General features: G+C 40.4%; 1 protein-coding gene across 14 annotated transcripts in view; it reads right to left on the reverse strand.

Annotated features, from left to right (window-relative positions):
• The window catches only part of BRSK2 (BR serine/threonine kinase 2), a 315,531-nt gene that overhangs the window by 159,749 nt on the left and 134,373 nt on the right, over positions 1 to 21,409 (reverse strand). The gene's annotated exons all lie outside the window — the stretch shown is intronic.

Genomic DNA, 21,409 nt, shown 5'->3' on the forward strand with positions numbered 1-21,409 from the left:
AGAAAGGAAGAATTGGTTAGAGACAGTCGTTGTTGAGTTTTTTGCTATTAGAACACCATCCAGCACTTAGCAACTTGTATGCAAATAAATTCCCACCAGTATCTTCTCCAGCCAGATAAGGTCGTGTGAGTAACGATGACTCCGCAGCCCACATTGTGACCATTCTGCTGTGAAGCCACCAGCATCCTTGATGCTCCTGCGGTTCCTGCCACTAAAACTGTGTTTCTGTTGAAACACTGTATTCCACCTCGAACAACTCAAAGTGCATTCTATCAATAAGAAGTTCTGCCAATTGAACCACACTGGACTAAGGGCTTTTCTTGACACTTGACATCAACAAAAGCTCACAAATCAGCAAAACTAGATGGTCATATGTTTGCAATGTAGACGTAGCTTCTGCTGTTCTCTAGCTCCTTCCAAAGTTTTTATGATCCTAATAAAAAGGTACTTAATTATGGTTTCATTTACTATTTTAATTTACCCTCCTGGATAAACTTAGGACTGTGATGAATGCCAATGGTGTGGACGAACATCAGCATATGCTGATACAATTCTAAGTTCTTCTTACTTGTTATTACTTACTACATCCTTATCCTCAAATAATACAGAGTGCTGTTAAGTGATTATATTGGCAAAAGGATATGGATATCCCTGACAGGATCAGGATGTCTGAACTACCCCCAAAATATGGAACAGAACCCCAAGACTTAAAAAAAAGAAAGAGCTAAGTAACATACATGAAGCATTACCTTCTGCAAAATTTTCATCTAAATCTGCTGACTTGCATGAAAGTGCATTAAGATAACTCCTACAAGTGAGTTTAAGATGGTACCCTGAGCTCTCAACTCTACTGCCATTAAGAAAATCTGTAGCTGGAAGAATTGTAGGTTATTCAAGTAAGATCTTGTTGGCTTCAGCTTTTACTCTTGTCAAACATGCACATGAAGCACAACACCTGATGGGCTGGATCCCATCCCACTCCACACACTATATGCCAAATTGCCATTTAGTTTAATTCAGTTATAACAGAAGTAAAGAGAAATTGCACCTCCCTGGTGTCACTAAGACCTGCTGTGCTTTCCAGAGTATTTATGAGCAATGACATCACAGAGTAGGAAAAAGCCTAACTTAGCTAGCAGCTCCTAGGCTGGGCTGCAGTTAAGAAGCCAACCCATTCCTTGGTGCAAACCACAGAGCCAAACACATTGCTTTATCTAGAATTTCAACACCAGATTTGCAGTCCAATGAAACTCCGAACACAGGACTTCACATGTCTTACTGAAGGATAAATATATAGACTACTGCCTTACTACAAACTGGCTCCAATGAAGTGAACTAGAGCTTCTTCAGGGACTCCAGCAGTCTCCTGTGGGTACTTGTCCATGCTTTTTCTACACAGTTAATAATAAATTTGGAACTATTAATCACTGGCTATTAAGTGGAGAAATAAACTCCCAACTTGCTTCCAGTCACATCTCTTTTACAGCATGCTCAAGTCTTCTGGATATTTCTAGTCACATAATTTCTCAGTCTTATTTGGTTAAATGCTGACCTCCTCACTTTCAGCCATGACATAAACAAGTCACAAAAGTTAAGAATGCAATGCACTGACAAATCCATTTGAAAATGTGTGTCCCCAGCCCGAAGCAAATGAGAAGCACAGTTGGGGAAAGATGCTGTGATGTCCAGCCACACTCACTCTTCCGTATGGTTTTTTTCTATTCAATTTATAATATTAACCATAGCACTACTGGCTCTCTGTTCACTGTTCACAGCAGCTGCAGCCTTCCTTACGCTTCTTCCCTTTGGCTTTGCTCTGTGTTTGGATAGCAACTACTTGGCACCACCCTGCTGAAAGTGTGCACTGTTTCAATCTGTGCCAATTGCTTCCTTCCTGCTTCTAGTACAAATTGCAGCTCTACATCACTCTTGCAGCATGACAGCACTTTTTACACTGCTCTCAGTTACTTTCAAATCTCAGCAGAACTTTTAGCTCAGTCCTCTATATCGAGACTCCTGGGATCTGTGGCACAGTGCTGTATTGTAACATGGTGCAGACCAATTATTTTCAGAGGTCAATGAAGGTGAGAAACAATTGTTCTCTGAGTCTTCACCAGTGATATACCAGACTTGTGGTATCTCACACTTCAGGGTTTGATTTCCAATCTTGTTGCTCCCAAATTAAGACATCTGTTTCACTGAACGTGGCTTATTTGTGAAGTATTTTTCTTTTGTCCTCCCTGAAGCACCCCATCATTGAGTCAGAGAAGGGTTTAACCATGAGCTTGTGGGACACTGTCATGCTATACAGGCTATCTTCACAGTGTCCTCTGTCTTTCTAGCTACTAACTTAGAAAATCAAAAATTAAGTTTAAACCATTCTGTTTACTCAAACGAAAAGTAAATAAACTGTTAGAAGACACCAAGACTTTGCAAAAATAAAACTCAGTCACACTGATTTTATACTAATTAATTTCATCACCCTCAAGAAATCATTCTTGATTTACACCATGGTATCAAAGGACAGAATGAGAAAACGTGAGATTTAATGCAGTATTCCTCTTCTCCTGATTTGCATTTTAAAAATCAAGAAAAAAAATGCACTGTCATCGCTGTTTTGTGGAGACAGAACTTTTAGACAACTCTCTGAACAGCTCAAGACAGCACTTTTCACTGTACTAAATTCAATGAATGTAATTTTAGAATGAAAATAAAACATGCCGCTCTGCCTTGCTTCCTCCCTCCTCCCCGAGCCACTTCCTTTCACCATTTCCATGCCAGACTAAGCAAAAAAAAACCCCAAAACCCTCTTAGTAAGTCCATCTATAAGATAACACCCTCCTGCTACTATGATGAAAGCCTAATTGAGTTTGTACTCAGGACTTCTGTTTCTGTCCTGTAATTTCAGTTAAGTGTATAACTACTGAGAGATGACTTACATGTGGATTTGAGTTCCTGTGGGCTTCTGATTCTTAAGTCCTTTTAATGACATGGAGAACATTAACTATTTAAGATGTATTATTTATCTACATAATAACAGACCTATGAGAGAATAAGAAGCAACTGTGTGACTGAACTACTGAGCTGTTATGGAAAAAACTGAAGTGGCAGAATTGCCTGTTTAGAAACAAGGATCTAAGGTGTGTTTGCAGGGTTATGGAAGAGGCTGTGCATCTTCCACTTTTTCCTCTCCTGTATATTCAGCTGTAAATGAGCATCTCAAAACTATACAAATCCTCCAATACAAATGTGTCAATAAGTTAGGTACTTATTTGTAAAGCTTATCTACACATTCAGGCCAGCATAGGTACCTGTGTACCTCTGTCTTCCCCAAAGGAAAATAAACAAGGCTGCTGCTGCTAAGAGGATATTTTGCACTGGCTTGGCCTAAAGCAAATCTGCCAGGCAACAAATAGAGTTTGAAATTGTCAACTTCATGAATAATTAACTCCTCAAATGCAGACATGTAACCTTCACGACTATTAAAGTTAAGTCCTGCCTGTCCTGACAGAAAATCTAAGATGCTGTGGGAATCAACCACTTGCAGTTTCTCTCAACCACCCACATAGCTGTACACACACACATTCCTTCAGGCACACTTCAGATCCCCAACCACAGGTCATTCCTGGGGGCTCGTGGACACTGACACACTGGGGCTTTCAAATAGGTTGTTGCATCCTAGAGCTGGCTAGAAGCATTGGTCTGCTTTTGATCTGAGCCACTGAACTGCACCAGAACCAGCCCTGTAACTGAAGGTGGAGAGTAAAGAAGGAAACATGAAAACACTGAAAAGCAAGGGGATGTGTAAGTTAACATAGACTTTTTATCCTAAGTTAAAGGCACTTTTTTGAAAAAGAATGAGCATGAGGAACCCTATATGACACAAAAAGATTCCACTGACGGAAGAAGAGCAAAGGGAAGCATACAGGCCTGAGACAGCCTAATGCTGCAGCGACCTGCTAGTAACAACACCTATGCATTTTGCTGCCCATAAACTCCCTCTCTGTGGATGCTCAGAGATACACAGATCTTTTCCGAAAAGGATAGGAGCTTATATGATGAGCAAGGGACAGAGTTAGATCAGCTGGAGAGGTGGACAGTCTCTGAAGCAGTTCAGAAAGAAAATTCTTCTTTTACCCAAGAAGAATGTTCTATGGGGATGGAGAAACAAAAGTTTCCCTCTAAATGAGACAATACACTCACTGTGAATCCATGACCACAGCAAGTGGCCTATATTGTAACTGGCAATCACCTCCACGACTTTTCAGCCAAGAAGAGGATTTCAGAAAAGGTTGATTTACTTTTGCCTTGCATTTTGTGCAGTAATTTTTCTCTAACACAGACTGAATAAAACACTAAGAGATGGTGCTATTTGATACCCACATCACAACTGCATAAATAGTAGCATCTTACTAACGATCCTGTTATTAAAACTCTTCATTAGAGAAAGAAACATTCTAGGAACAAGAGAGAATGTTTTCAGTACTATCCAAACCTGAAGTCTGCCAGAGACACTGATCTGAAACAAATCATCATTTTAAATGAGAGAGAAAGTAATAAATAATGAAATATCACTGTTGTTTAAATACAGCACTTACGGTATATCCATCGTTAATAACGTTCCCAATCTTTCAGAAATGTTAAACACAAGTAACTCATTATCCTCATTTTTAACCATTACGCCAACAACTACTTCAAGAAATGGAATGAAAAATTAGGTACATTTGCTGTATTTATTACATACAATTTTTCCAGTGGCAAATGGAAGTCTTTTGTTTTCTTTTAAAATAAAACCAACCAAATGCCCTATTCATAAGCATTGATAAATTTCTGTAGTAGGGAAACCAGCCACTGATTTCAGATCATCTGCACATACATGTTGCTTGCTCTTCATTTCACTTCAGTGCATTGTTGAAAAATTTAAAAAATCCAAGTGGAAACCCCTGGTCTGGACAGTAGTGTCTATTTTGGCTGGATGAGCAATTAAAGGAATGTCTAGAGAGAAATATCACTCCTCTTTAACTTGAGTTAGCTAATTGCCAATTAATTCAAGTCAATGAATACTCTGCAAATGTTAATCTAGGCAGTGCAGGACACTAACATTTGTGGTTTACTTCAGGGCTCAGACTAGTACTGGCAACAAACTATTTTGATTAAAGGAGGCACAAAATTCCAAGGCTGAACAAAGTCAAGTGCACTGTTTTTTAAAAAGCTTAATGTGTGTACATTATTGCTGCATATGAACTTTGTACATCCAATCTTTATATACAAATAATGTAACTTAATTTATCCCCACAAATTGGAGGTTGATGTTGTAAATCTTAAAAGAATTTATGGATACTTATTCCTGAAAACTACATGCACTAGCATTTGCAAGACCTGAAAAACTTCAAGCATGCCAGTTCAGAAAATCAACCACTAAAGCAAACAAAAGCATTAATACATCTCAAGTGAGGCACAGGACAATACTTAAAATGTAATATTCTTCGTCTTTACTCTCAACAGTTATCTTCACAAACACTGCAGTTTCAATTAGGGTTAAATCAGTTCGGTTACAGTGTCTAACTGCTGACTGCAGTAAAGTTGCTTTAGATCTGCAACAGTGGAAAATGGATTAAAATCTGGCCCACAGCAACATGATTTCCATAGCCATAAAATAAGGATAATAACACTTAGTTACTTACCTTGCAAGGGCTGTAGCAGGATTAACTGACTAATCCTTACAAAGAATGTTCGAAAGGGATATAAACCCTATGCAAGTTTTACATAGTACAACCAGAAAAACTGAATTTTAAATACAATCTGGAAAGAAAGCTCTAGATAATTTATTATTACTAGCTTCCATTTAATTTCCCAATTCTTTTAGACTGTAGAGTCCTGGTCTCCAATGATACGCATCTTATACTCCTCTTAGCTGCACTCGAAAGAACTTTGTTACTGAGCATCCTACTTACAGAAACCAATAATTGTCCTTAATTACTCAGTCTTCTCACTGAATAGATGTTTATTTTTCTACAGCAATTGTTATCTCTAATTATTGCATTTAAAATAAATAGAGACTTAAGGCAAATTATATGATATCAATTTATAATTGCATATGGGAAAAGGAGGTATAGGAGAAATCTAGAAATCTAAAAGGATGATGATGAAGCTCCCAGGTGGGTAATGAAATAACTTGACCATGGGCTCTTCCACAGAGAGATTCTAGCACTATAAGGCAGTTCTGAGGGCTCACGCAATAACTGTTTATAAAGTGCATAAACTCTAATTACGGTAGGACCAAAGCCTGAGTTCAAATGCTCAGCAGGTTCATCAGTGCTGAGATTCACATACCTCAGGTCAGAGCACAGGGAAGCTGCACACTAATTTGCTATAGCCTAGATTTACTGTCCTGAGTTACAAGCACTGTCAGATGTTTTCTGGCTTGGCCAGCCAAAGGGACACTCTCCTAAACTCAGAGATTGGTGAGAACAATGCATCAGCTCAGATGTGACTGGATCCACATGGCTGATATTACAGAACAGGAGACACAGACATGTATAGATACATATACACAACAGCTCACCAGGAGCAGGTTTTACACTGTATGCCTCAGAGATTATGGTAGGATCATCCTCCAAGCTCAGCAGGATCAAACACAGAGACCCAACATCACCTCTATTGATTTCTATCTTGGGCTCTTTCTTACAATATTTCATAAATCAATACTTCTCAGAAACCCTCTGTGCCCCCTGAATATAGCAAAGAACATGACTGTTGAGTCCTTTCGACATGGTCTCTTTCCCATCTTACCAGACACACCTACATATCTAAAGCCCCCTCAGGGAACCAGGACACAAACCTTGAACTGGCACACTGGATGCTGCTTTTGCAAAATATCATTATTTCATCAGCGAAACTCTTGAAGTCCTCTGGGATCTATCAGCAGCTTGTGATGTCTAGTGGGCTGAGTTCCTATTTCAGATTAAATTTTGTTCCCACATAAAAACACCTGGGAGACTAAGCTTTGCTGCCACAGAAGTGCAGGCTTCAGCTTCCAACATGTATACTTGAAAGCATTTGGGCAGCACCCCCACCATACACAGGGAAAGAGAAGAGTGGTTTCATTGTTTTCAAATTAAAAAGATAAATTAAAATACAACAGATCTTTCCACTGATGCACCAAAAAAAAAAATCTCTTTTTTACATCTCTCCCTGTGTATTGGGAACACTGCTTTCACTCACAACTTTAGTAGTCGGCAACTCTTTTTTCCGCTTTCCAAGAGCTGTACATTTCCTTGTAAAACTCTTCTTGAGGAATTAGAAGATCCATGTTCCCCTTCAGACTTCATTATTCCTCTGTCAGGAAATGACCAAAGACAGCCATTTTCAGGCATAGCAGGAAGCCAGCAGAAGTCTGTCTATCCTGCCTATGATATCTTTTGGAAACACGTTGCTGCAATTAGGTAATATCTGGGTAACGAGGAACAACATTCCCCCTTGGTCCAGTCACCTATTGAGAAGGGCTGATGCACTAATAAGGAGGGGACACTGCGCAGCAGAGAGAGGGTGAGGAAGGAGGAGGGGAAACAGCAGATAAACTGCTCTTCACATGTACTTTTAGCTGATGTTGATCCCATTTTCTATGCTAATTTCTTACATCTCCCCTTCTTCACCACACCTTTCCACCCTCCATCAGGAAGTCCTTACACCCTTTTGACCCTCCAACAATCACCAAGATTGTTTCAGCTAGGTTATATGTATATTAAGAACTTAATTAAAAGCAGGGTTACTATGGAAAACCTTTATACAGCAGACAGAGGTCATGCTCTTCACAAGATTAGGCTCACCACAGAACACTTCATCTACCCAGCTCAGTGCTGATACAGCTTACTTTGCCCTCTGACATCTCTTAATCACCCGCTGACAGATTCCTAACAGGATTTTCACTGAGTAGGGATATGTTGCCCTTCAGTAAGGGCTCAAGAAGTGATTGGATTAACTAACTTGCACCCGTGCTTTGAACAAGGTGCCAAACAGCAAGTCACAAGCACAAGCAGCACATCTCAACTCCCATGAATTCCAGAAGGACTTGTTGATAGCAGTGGGTTATGGCCCCTACACAGCCAGAGGGGAAATGCATTGGATAGCCACTACATACATTGTTCTACAGCTACAGATATTCTTTCAAGGGCAAATCGCTCTGTATCCAGTAGAACTAGTAAAGGCTGATTGCTTGCATATCCACACCGTAAATTTAACTTCATTATGCACCACAAAACTATAGATCCTCCTCCAGTCCCAAGAGGTACTCACCACATCTAGGGACATCCTACTTCTACTCCCCTCCAATGTCATGACCCCTACAGTCCTATAAATGGGCCTGGGTAGGTCTCAATTTGAGCAAATGTTTTAAGAATTTCCTGTCCTCCATAGTGGGTTTTGTGCATTATAAAACTATGAGGCCAGAGATCTCGTGACACAGTTGCAACACACTGCTTTTCCCATTTTGCAATATGTTCTGCTGTAAAAAGTGTAGAAAATACCACATTTTCTTAATTATACTGGATATGAAAAACTCCAAGCCTCTGGTTTAGGACAGTAGGAAGAAAGACCATCTGGAAACTGATTTCTGGTTTACAAAATCGAAAGTCACAGCAAAAGAATAAAAGAATAAAAGGTCAGAAAAATTAGACTATTATAATTTTAATGAATGGAAACAGTCATATTAAGAAAAAAAAACTTTAAAAAGCATTTCCTTTAATGTGAGAATAATGGCTCAGGTCACAGTATAGAGCTGAAAGGATTTATCAACTTCTGCACCAAGAAGAACAGGAGCTGCTTGCTCATGTTGTACAAACTTCACTACAGTTGGTTCACTGTGTTCCTTACAGAGAGAGGAAAGCAGGGCATCATATTAAAAACATAAAAAGGCCCAAACATCTCATTAATTTTAGGTAAGAGAAACAATGCAATACCTAGAGGGCATGGTGAGCTGTGCCTCCACAATAAAAAGAAGGAAAATAAAGTGACCTTAATTTCTTCTCCAAAGAAAGGTGGTTAGATGAACCCAAACATTACAATCCACCTTCTGATACCCAGTTTCATCACTTGGAAATTCATACCACAGTGGCCAAGGCTAAGTATGTCCTGAAATAGAGTTCAATTTCAAACTCGGGCAGGAACTGGTGATTATAAAAGGACAGTGGCATGACACCTGTGCTGTCAAAACACATCTTTGTGTCACGCTTTTGCTCCAGGATTTCTGTGCAATGACTCCAGCCTGGGTTGCTGGAAGATATCACAGTGAATTTTTCTCTTCTGGAAGGATTCGCTGGACAGGATGAATAACAACTCCATGGGTCTGATCTAAAGCCCTCTGAAGTCAATGCAAAGGCTCATCTATTTCAGGAATTTGCAGTTTCTTCAGCAGCAGCTCACAGGTATCCAAACCTTGCCGCTTCTAACAGGTGTTGCTCTAGAGAATGACACTGAAGGGCTGAAGATCTGGCTGTAGAAGACTTTATTCCAGAACCAGCTGTTCTCAACAGTTACCAGAGAATACAACTCCCTGTATGCATTAACTATCATTAAGGTAAAACAAATCTGCAGGCACAGTTATTCTTGAATCTTCAGCACCTTTTACTGCACCACTTCCCCACACAGGAAAGGGTTCTGCCTTTACTTAGATTGCTAATTTCCTGGTATTAGCATAAAATCCTTAAATTAGGCTCCTCACAAACACTAGTTCAAGGCCAGAGCCATAATAAAGAAAAGAGTAGATGAGTCTTCTAGACTAACAGAGAATCTCATCCCCTGGGCTTTTTCTCTGATTGCCTTTTATTCTATTAATGATTGTATTTCTTGGCCCCACATAGTTAACAAAAAGCATCAGATGACTTGGGGATGTTCAATCAAAAGATACACCTTAAGAAGAAGGACAAGTTTTAAGCCTGGACAAGTACACAGAAATAAGCAAACAACCAATAAACATCTTCTCTCTACAAGGTACAAACCTGAAAAGAAAGTTAAAATATCATCCCTCAAGAACAACACTCCCACATGAGGACCCAGTTTTCCCCACACGTACACTACTGTGATCCCATTGGCTTCCTTGGAATTGGTCTCAATTCCCTGTGACCGGGAACAGCCACAGCCCTTCCAGTCCCTCCAAGGAGGTGACACAACACAGCACAGGCTACAAACAGTGGCCACAGAGGAGCTCAGTGTTGACTCAGATTCGCTAACGCTCAGAAGAGAAGGCAGCTCAGAAATAATTTGAGATTGCTGTGTCTGTTCAGTGTCCTGACATACACAGGGGATAAACATGCTAAAATAATACAGTACTACCCAGTAATAATGGCATTAGACAAATCACGTATCGCTTCCTGCAAAGCCACTGGCCTTAAGGGATACTGCCTGTAAAGAGCACAGAAAATAATCTTTTGTCCTTATGAACATTACACACACTTTAGTTCTTTGGCTTTGTATTATGAGCTCCCAAGCAACTAGAAACTGCTGATATTCTTTCCTCGTGCTGCAGGGTCAGGCCACCCGCACATTAAGGCTATGGCCAAGTTGCACAGCGTGGTGTATGAGGGGTCTCTCCCTGAACACAGAGATCAGCAGCAGCTGAATAGCATATATATCTGGCAGGACAGGTATCCACAGAAACATTATTTGCGTGTGACCCTCTAGGCTTAAGACACAAAGGTTAGAGGTTGCAGTCCAAGTCTTATTAGGGGAATAATTCAAAAAACTCTCAGCCAGAATGGAAAAAGACTTTTAGAAGAGAATCAGGAACTCTAACAAAGGTCAAATATAGGAAAGCCTCGGTCTTCAGAGTTGGAAAGTCTAATTCTGGTAACTCAGTCCACAGACTAACAAGCATAGTTCAGTCAGATGGACAAACAAAACCAGTTTGGAAACACTGTGGCTCGTATAATGTCACAAAATGTTAGAACGGCACTGCCACATGCACAGGATCTGCTTCCTGAGATCCAGCCCAGGTCAGTGAGGCCTCCTGCACAAGCAGACTGGCTACATACATTAAAAACAGGAGAGCACAAAGGCATGTATGTACTATAAGCCTTACCAACAGCAGAATGTGTAGCAGATACAGCCCCACAGGTTTCAGCTGCAAAAGAACCTGGTCTAAGTTTCCTGAGGGACCATTTTTACTTGCACATACAAGACTTTAACTCTTCCCTTCCATTTCACAAGGATACAAACCCCAGCAAGCTCCAGGAGATAGAGAAACACAGAAAGAAAAGCTTACTTCTCAGAGGGAGAAGCTAACTTCTCTTCTGAGAAAGAGCAGAGGTGCTCCCCTCTGGTCATATTAAAGAGAATTAAGGCAACTCTGTGGCATTTGTGTGATTACAAGTTGTTAAAAACAACAGAGAATCCCTCAGCCCACATCATCAACTGTAAATCTGACTAATAACTGCATGAAGAAGCCTAAAATAAAAGCTATTTTGAAAACCTTTCTTTCTCTTCTCTGCAGTGTACTCTACTGAAAATCCACCTCTTCAGCTGTATTGAATGTTGCTGTGAGCAGGACCTAATGTTGAACTGGGAAGAGAAGGTGTCTTCTGAAACCACAGAGGCAACCAGGTGAGTGGAACTTCCAAGGCTACACTTGGTGGCAGTGCACTGGAAACAGCATAAAGAAAATGAGGGTAGCAGATGGCCAGGTATTTAGCAACACAGTTAAAGAAATACGTGATGCCTTCTCTAAGCATGATGTCTGATTTGTGTTAGCAGTCCAGAATTCACTGCTGATGAGGAAAAGAAATCAACTAGAATCTGCTGTTGGTTAGAGTGTCACAGAATCATGCAGGCTGCGAGGCATCTCTAGAGATGATCTAGTCAAAGCCCCTGCTCAAGCAGGGACAGCTAGAGCATATAGCCCAAGACCATGTCCAGTTGGGTTTTGACTATCTCCACAGATGGAGACTCCATAATCTGTTCTGGTTTTTTGACCACCCTCACAGCAAAGAAACTGTTTATTGTGTTTAGATTAAATTCTGTTTTAATTTGTGCCCATTGCCTCTTGTCATGTCAGTGGCCACTACTAAGAAGAGTCAGCTCTCTCTTTATTCCCTCCCCTCAGGTATTTATACACACTGATGAGATCCCCTCAAGCTTTTTCAACAGGCCAAATCATCACAGCTCTAATCTTACAAAAGAATCCTCAGTCTCTTAATCTCTATGGCCCTACCCTGGATTGACTCCAGTAATCCATGTTTCTTTAACCTGTGGAGGCCCAGAACTGGATGCAGTTCTCCAGTTGTGATCTCAGTGCTGAGCAGAGGAAAAGATCACTTCTCTCAATCTGGTTGATCCTGCAGCCCAGGATACTGTTGGCCTCCTTTGCTACAAGGGTGCATGGCTGGCTTATGGTCAGCTTGTTGTCCACCAGGACCCTGAGGTCCTTCTGTGCCTTCCAGCTGGCTGGTCCCCTATGTGTACTGGTCCCTCGGTTATTCCTCCCCAGGTGCAGGACTTTACATTTCCCCTTACTGAACTCTGTGGCATGCCTGCTTGCTCAGCTCTCCAGCCTGTCCAAGCACAACCATCTGCTGTATGAGCCATTAGGAGGGGTTTTGACCTCAAAAATACAGTGTACTGAATTTGGTTCATTCAGTGGTTTTCCTCTATTCAGTCTCTCAGGTGTTAATGAGCAAAGAAAACTTTTAGAGTGTTTTAAGGATGTTTAATGGAACAACAATGCTTCTTTGCAGCAGTTTTAAGAATGTTATCTAAATTACTTTAAGTAATTCTTCATGTTTTCTACATGTTTTATCCTAAAAGAGAAACTTTCCCCTAACGTTTTCTGGCTAGTACAAGGCAACTCAAAGAAAACTAAACCAGAAGCTGTACAACAAACAGGGAGTGAGAAAAACAAAGACAGATGTGAATGAGCTGGTTGTTTTTCTGCAGCCATGTCACAGTCCATTTTCAGGAGTCCTCCTATAAGCAGAGACCTCACTGGCTTAAGGAGAGCTTCACATGCTTCTCTGACTGCAGGAAATGCTGTGAATGGGCCACTGCTGTGGTAAATTCATGCTTTTATTAGCTGGATGTGTGAAACAATACTTCTCCTTCCCGCTCCAACTTTCTTATTGGTTCTTTCAATAAGAAGAACCTCAAAAGAAACATAGCCATACAAATTGCTCTCTAATTCTTCCCACCCTGCAGGAAAGAGCCACTGCAGAAGAAGAGTAACCATACATATAACTGAAGGTGAGACTTGCTCCTCCAGAGATCTGGCTTTAAGGTTTGGTTGGTCCCGTTCTAATTCCAAGTGGGGATCCCAGTGCAACACAGTCTGTTTTCCAGAGCCCAGAAATGTCAGGTGAGCAGTGAGGTGCACTGGAAGCAGAAAGAGCCCTGTATAGTGTCTGCCTAGAGGCACCTCACATGCTGTCATAGTTGTTCAAAACAAACACCCTTATGTTTATTTTTAAATGCCATCAGTACACTTGGATAATACATAATGATTTTTAATTTTTTTATATATCTAATTTCGCTTCAATTTCCAAGCCAAACAGAGGTTGATGCAAATTGCCTATAAAGAATATGTCCAGTTATAATAAGTAGAAAACGCCAGTCATCAATCTATAATGTAGCATAAAATTTTCAAGAAATGATGCAAGTAAATGCACATAACTACACTATGACTTCAATGAATAGGGAGGAAAAGAATGTCTTCCTAACCACACAAAAGAAATACTAATTTTTTTTTTCAAATCATCATAAATGGATGGCCACCAACTTGAAAATCAACCTTTCTTTAGGAAAATAGCTAAAATGTACAAATGGCAAATAAGGATAGAATCCATAAATTAAATCAAGATTTTGCCCTGGGTGATCCAAACCATAATAAAAAGCCACAGTTTAAACTGCCTTGATTTAAACATAAATTATATCAATTCATCCAATTTGTTTTTCAGATAATAATTCTCTTCAGAGCTGTGAGATAAGCCCCATGTCAGAACTTAACAAAAGTGCAAACAAGAGCATACTGCTGCAGCCAGACCCTGCCTCCTCAGCACTGTCCTCAGCACTCCTGCACTTACTGGCATCCAGAGCTTTGTTCTGTGGTTCAAGATTTGCATTTCCTAATCTGCTGTTAAATGTGGGAACTCTTCAAGACGGGGAAACATAAGGAACTATGTCAGTACTTGAGGTGGGCTCCAGCTTTAAGCAAACCTTAATCTTTAAGAAAAAGTCCGAGAACTGTACAAAGTGATGGAGCTACTGAAGCGACCAAGGTAGAATCCATGCTAACCAGGAAGCAAAGAGATAGTCATATTTACATATATATATAAATTTGCACTCTCTCTCTTGCCCACATAAAACCAAGACAAAGCATGAGATAATATCCAGGCTGCTTTTGGAAAAGCCCAGCTTTATGACACAAATGAGGACAGGATGCTGCAGAAAATAATTGTTTTCTCCAGTAATTTTCAAGCTTCATGAATATATTTCAGGACTACGAAGAAAATTATTTTTAAAGAGAAAATAAATAACAGAACACAGAATTAATTATGTGAACGAAGAGCCCCATGGAACTGTTATTGTGGTTTCTGTTGAAAGACTCAACTCAAGACTAGGACTCTACTGTGATACACATAATGCATACACATAATAGGTGCCAGGCCCTGCCTTGGGGTAGACAGTTATGATCCATCATAACCTGATCCAAATAGATAAGGAAGGCAAAGACTATGCCTAATTATATGCTATTTTTCTGTTTGAAGATAAAGACTTCAGGCATTAAGAAACTGGGCAACTTGCTGAAGGCACATGGAAGTCCCATGGCAGAGCTGGAAACCAAGGACATGTCACAGTCACATTTTAAGTTGTTGGGAGTAGGCAAAAGCTACAAAACCATTAAGAATGTATTTTAAAATACAAACTAGATTCTAGAGCATAAATAATTGTCCAGTAGACTGTCATTGTTATTAAATTCCAGATAAACCTCACACCTACACCCTGCTACAGCAGTATAAAAGGATAATAATTCCATTTATGCCACTAGATCTGCTCCTGACTTACAGCAGAAATCTGAGAGCAAAAATGGGGTGCTTTCTATGTTACATATGAATGTATAAATTGGGTGAGAGAATGTTCAAATTTATGATCCATTCAATGAAAACAGCAATAACAATATTGCAACACTGTATTTTAGATAGGAGGATGCTGATTTCTGGAAGTAACAGCAGAAGAACAGAAAAGAAAACATGAAGGAAAATCTCCCTCCTCTCACCCATTATTTTACTCGCTCTACTGTGGGAAAAGGATGGGTCTGTAGCAAAATGAGAGGCAGGACTGACAGATGAAGCTGCACAAAATAGAAAGGTTTACACTGGTCGAAAGACTCCCTTAGGGAGGGATGTTACAAACACTGGTGCTGGTATCACGATCCTACCAGCAGCAGCAGAATGGCTGCCACAGCTCCGTTTCTGTTTCTCAGAGTGGTGGAGTGTCTGCTCGGCTCAGCAGCGGGGCTGGGGCAGGTTCATTGTGCTGGGTGCGCTGGGACAAGGAGGGCTCACGGAGATGGTAAGTGCCGCTCTGCAGAGCAGCAGGAGCACCGACTGGTACATGCAGGGAGGTACAGTACAATAATCTCCATCTGCATGATATAGCCTTGAATCCCTTCCTTTACAGCTCAATAGGTGCATCTGCTGCCACTCTGCTAATCCTCAACATTGTTTAAAATGCAGATCAGTGGAGATCATGCTTTTTCTTTCCCATTACAGACCACAGCCTAATAAAAGAGCTTTAATCACACAGACAATATTCTATCTCTTGCAGGGTCTGCTGCCTCATTCTTTCCTCTTGCCTTTGTTTGGAAGTCAGATCTTTGTCAGGCACTAGCAGCAGCAGAATATAATTTTGCAATGTAAGGTTTGAAGCCAGTCAAAGAGACTGTAACCTTTCCCAAAACTGTGGTAACGTAATTAGAAGACTGTGACTGCAAAATATAAACAGCAGGGAACTCGGGTCAGAGGAACCTCCTGAGGAAATGCATCCTAAAGCCCTGGATATATTGCATGATTTTAAATGTAAAAAGCAGCATCAGCAGACTTCCTTACTTGTCTTTGTCTCCCTAGAACTAATGCACCATGACATTTTTTTAGATGTCAGAAAGTACAAGAGCTACAGAGGAAAGCTATGATTGGTTACATGACTGTAGGCTGAGAGAAATGACTTAATTTATTTCACAGAAAGAGCATATTCATGAACATACATATGTGTGAACGCTAATCTGAAATAACTAGCTCTTTCCAGGCAGTTCTACTGCCAAATGAATGACCCTGTAAGCTGGAAAGCTGTTCTTGCTGTGACGAGAGGGAGATCATGCAAGTCATCATTGTAAAAATAAGACTGTAAGAACCACTGTAGTTGAGCCCCAATCCAGCTCTGAATCTTCTGAGGAAGAAGTGATATCCCAGAGTCCTCCTTTCTATGGCTACTGCCATTAGTGCATTTCACAGGGACTGACCAGCCTGCAGTTCTCCTCATTTATATTTATCAAATTAATTTCCTTCTCTAGCAACCTTAGATCCCACGAATAACTCTACAGCATAATACACTAAATCTTGTCTCTCCCTGTATCTATAAACTGCAGCAAGAAAGATAAGCAAACCAATTATTTTACTGTCTTTTGCAAATCTACAACATATGGTGGAGAGGAGGGCAAAGGAATCCTTCCTGTGTTCTTACATTCCAAGAAACATGATCATGGCATGGTGATAAAACACAGCACAGCACATCCCCTACCACAGGGAGCAAGATATAGACTGAAAGAATAAGAAACACACAAAGGATATGGCTAAGAGGGATGTACTCCTTGCTATTAATACTTCTTGAGACACCAGAACCCCAGGAGACGAACTGAGGACAGTTCACTGCTTGCAAGACTTTAGATGTTATTTGGAGTTTGGCAAGCCCCAGACTTTCACTTGCTGAAATACCAGCTGCTCTGCAGGAACCCTCTGCAGTAACAGAGCCAATTGGGCATCACAGAGGGTCTTGAATGGCACAATCCTATGGGCAGACACAGGCCAAAACCATTTAAGCCATTCCTCACCATAAATACATACGCTCTGTTCGTTTCTTAAGCCCAGGCAGATGCTGTGCTAACCACAGACTTCCTAGACAGCAGGAGACCCAACATATTCCACCTGACTTACACATCTGTACATAAATTTTTGGAAGCAGCAGTCCCATCCCTCAGAATCTCTTTCATTTGAACTCACAGGAGTCCCTAACAGTAACTCTGTGTCTGTTAGATTTGCTGATCAAGGACAGCTCAGCACGTGGTCCTCTTCTGCCAGTTGCCATGATAGCAATTAAAGGGGAAAAGACTATGGGACTAGTCAGTTCATCAGTGCACAAATGCATATATTATTTGACTCATTATGGAGACACAATGTGATTTTCAATTAGCTGTCCAACGGAATGATCGAACACAAGATACTTTAATTATGTATTTCATGGACATGCTTCAAAGGTGCTGCTTCTATCTCAAAATAATTAGCTGCATGCACAGGCAACTTAGAGAGTTCCAGAGGGCCTGTAGTTACTTTCCTTAAAGATACAGAAGAGTTATTCTGAGTTTCCTGAAGCGCAAAGGCCTCCTGGTTGCAAGATAACTGCACCTAATGTATCAGCGCAGAATCGCAGGTGCCTGCGCATGCGTCTAGGGTTGTGTTCCTAATGAAACACGGAAAGCGGTCAATAGCTGCCAGATGGTGTACTTGATACTTCAGAAGCAGCCCTCTGTGAGTATAAGGTCTTGCAAGGGAGTCTTTGATGAAGCATCACAGGATGCACACCCACACAAAGGCATGCACACACCTCCACACGGACTACCAAAATCAAATCCAGGAAAGCAGAAGTGAAACAGGGATGAATAAGGCAAAGGTGGGGAAAGGATGAAAACAGCCAACAAAGCTGAGTCACATTCACTTCTCTTACTGAACTGCAGTGCTGAACTACAGAAGCAGTATTTCATTTGGTAGTTGCATAAGCAGTAGTAAATTACTACCTCCTGGTGAAAAAGGCAAGGAAGATGCTATGAAACAAGTTTTCTCCAATTAACAAGGCCTCCCAGGACTACTTACACACTGTCCCCTCCTAATGAGGGCACCCAAAGTCATAATCCAGTTCTTCTCTATAATTAACATCTGTAATTACTAGTGTACAACTCCATGCCTTAACTAATGCCACTACTCAGAACATCAAACATTTATATCTGCACTTCTGTGCATATTAGATGCAAAGCATGCAAGTTTCATGGCAAAAAAAGTTGTTTTTTTCTCACTGCATATAGGAATATCCATTCCTATTTCCATTTCAACTGCTTAGCTTAAGTGTCTGAGCACCCCTAACAGAGTCTAGAGAGAAGGTTAAATTCTGGCAACCCTGCACAAGCATATGGGAACAGGACTGAGTTTCTTACTACAAATAGCAATGAATTGAAGGACTCCACCTGCCAATGATCTCTACCAAGGTGAACAGGTGGCACCTGCAACGTAGGTAGAATTTCTTTTCTTAAACATCTATTCTGGAGTTGCCAAAAACAGTGCCAAAAGAAATTAAAAGTATTAATTGAAAGGGTAAAAATGACCAATATAAATGTTGCCAGGGGATACTTATTGTTCCCACAACAAGAATGCCATATGACATCTCTCCCAAGAAACAGTCAACTTGTACACTAACTCCCCAATAACTCAATTATCTGTGAAAATGTCAAAGCAGGGCTCTGCCCCTTCACATCCTTTGTCATATATATATTTATCTCCTACATCACAGCAGTCCTGCTGGTCTTAGAAAAGAGATCCCTTGGTGTAAATGAGGCCTGACAGGAAAACAAAGAACAGATTTTGAATGCACAAAGGCATCTTTTGTAATTAAGGGGCTTGGGTGTTTTTCCTGTAGGTATTTATAAGAGGTTAATTTGTTTGTTTGTGAAGTGAAGCTATGAAGCTTCAGGGAGTCATTTCAAAACTGTTACTTCTTCAAATTTAAAGAGATTTTTCCACCACTGAGTTCTCTGTAAATGATTACTTAGGGACTGGAAGGAGGTAGCATGTACCTTCAGAATATGTAAAATGCTGATGGGTACCACACAGGCAGAAAACTAAAATTTTTCCATGCATCCCTGCTGTCTTACAGCAGGATTACCTGGGTGATCCTCAGCACCAATGAAAATGCCAGTGAATCTTACTGACATCAAGTGCCTGTTTACATGGAGGGTGGGTAATTCCATACATAAGACAGAATAATAATTCCATACATAAGACATGTAATAAAGCAGAGAAAAAGCTATTTAGCAACTCCAAACTCTGGACAGGGTCACATGTTGCAATTTCACGCACACTTTAAACTCACAGAAGCTAAGAATAATGCTAAAGTAGCAGTTCAGTCTTCTCATGTCACCAGCATGCATTTCCTCGTCAGGTAGGAATCCAGCTCAGGGAACTGATGCAGGTGAAAGGCAACACAGGAAGAAAAAACTAACATCCAGCACACAGAAGACCACACAACCTGCAGCAGAAGAGAGATCACTACCACTAACAGCAACACCAGCTTAGCCACACTGATATGTACATACACAATGATACAAGTATAGCTACAGCATGTCCAAATTAATTTCCTTTCTCTTACAAATTCCGTTTAGATCACTGATCAGTCACTTTTTCCCAAGCCTCAATTCCCCATTAGTGATATGGGGCAGTGTTATTTTCTTTGTTCTTTCCACCTACTCAGAGTGTAGGGGCTTTAGCATCAAGGCAATGGGTTGGTACAATCTGTACAGCAACAGGTACAGCACATCTCCAATTCTAATTAAAAAAGTGTAGCATTGCTGTACTGCAATTAAGATACAACAGTAAAAGAAGGAGAGCTGACAGCTACACCTCTTCATAACTTATGGCCACAGTAACTTAAAGAATGTTCTACTAATTCTTTCGGAATAGGTTGAAATGAGCTGGGTCCTGCATGTTTTTTTCTGGTGTCAAATAACAGAAGGCACTTCTTCTGGACTATGGCTGACAACAAAAGGGAATACTTACCCTATTAAAGCAAAAGATGTGAATTCAAAAGACCTATATTCTCGACCTTATGGAAACTGTCCTCCATGAACAAGTCATTTAAGTGCATCAGTCAACACAGACCTACCTACCTCAAAGACTTTTTGAATCTGGGTCGCAATCTTCCTATGTCTTTGATTTTCCCACAGGTAATATTAATCTGCCATGCAGAAATACTAAGGCTAATGTACTGAGGGTGGTAAAATGTCAAGAGTACTTCTAAGGTGTTTTTGTAAAGGCTCCTTTTCTTTCTCCTTAAAACTGAGCAGGAAAGACAATTTGCTGATCTTATTATTTCAAACTATTCTACAGCAGCAGACGTAGACAACCTATCAGTTCTCACTGATGGTTCTGCACCAACATGTCCACCCCATGTTCTGTAACATGTCCACCCCAAGTTCATAATTTAGTCTTCACATAACAAATCCCTCAGAATATATCATGTCCTTTAATACTAGAGTAGGTTAGCAAATGGAGAAAGAATACGTGTCCCTTTTTGCAAAATTTATACCTTCACTTAAGCAAGTTACTCTCCTCTCTAACTCAGAGAGGTAAAGGTAGACTGCACATTGCTAAGTCAGGTCTAATCATACACATGCCATTTTTAATTGCTTACACTGATGGATTGTTCGCTTTAGAGATTTTATTTCAAAGTTGCTTCTTAAAAGTAAATGTGTATTTCATAATAAGACGGTTAGTTTGTGCTGGCTGGCATCTGTGAGCACATGCCAGCATGAGACAGAAATGTCTTCCTTTGTCCTTCAGGCACAGCTCTGAGATCCCTAGTTATATAAACCATGCTGTGCAACATATTATGACAGCAAATGTTCTTGTCATTTGTCCTTTACCATGTATTCCTATTGTCTATATCAGAAGTCCTTCTCCATCCTATTAGGAAATCAGCAAACAATTCTTTTCCAAACACCACACCAGAATTAGGTGTGTACTGAATAGGTATGTACTGAAGGATATATCAGTCTTTGCAACCTATGTGTTTATTTTGGGACACTGACAGCAGGAAAACAAATGAGTTCAAGTCAATAAACAAAACACATGTAACTGAAAAAATAAACAATCTGATCTCAGGTAAAAGCATGTGAACAACCAGAAGATTAATTGAGATTAGTGGAACTACTTATGGGTTAAATCAGTACTAACAAGGGAGGACTACAATCACCCTTTGTAAGCAATTGAGAACACAGACAGTACCATCACACTACTTGACAAGTTGATAACTCATCTCCTGAGTGGAGGGAAACTATGCCAAGGATTCTTCCAAAGGCCTAAAAGGTGCATATATTCCATTCAACTTACTG

The sequence above is a fragment of the Pseudopipra pipra genome, chromosome 6 (genome assembly GCF_036250125.1).
Source record: "Pseudopipra pipra isolate bDixPip1 chromosome 6, bDixPip1.hap1, whole genome shotgun sequence".
Lineage (NCBI taxonomy): Eukaryota > Metazoa > Chordata > Aves > Passeriformes > Pipridae > Pseudopipra > Pseudopipra pipra.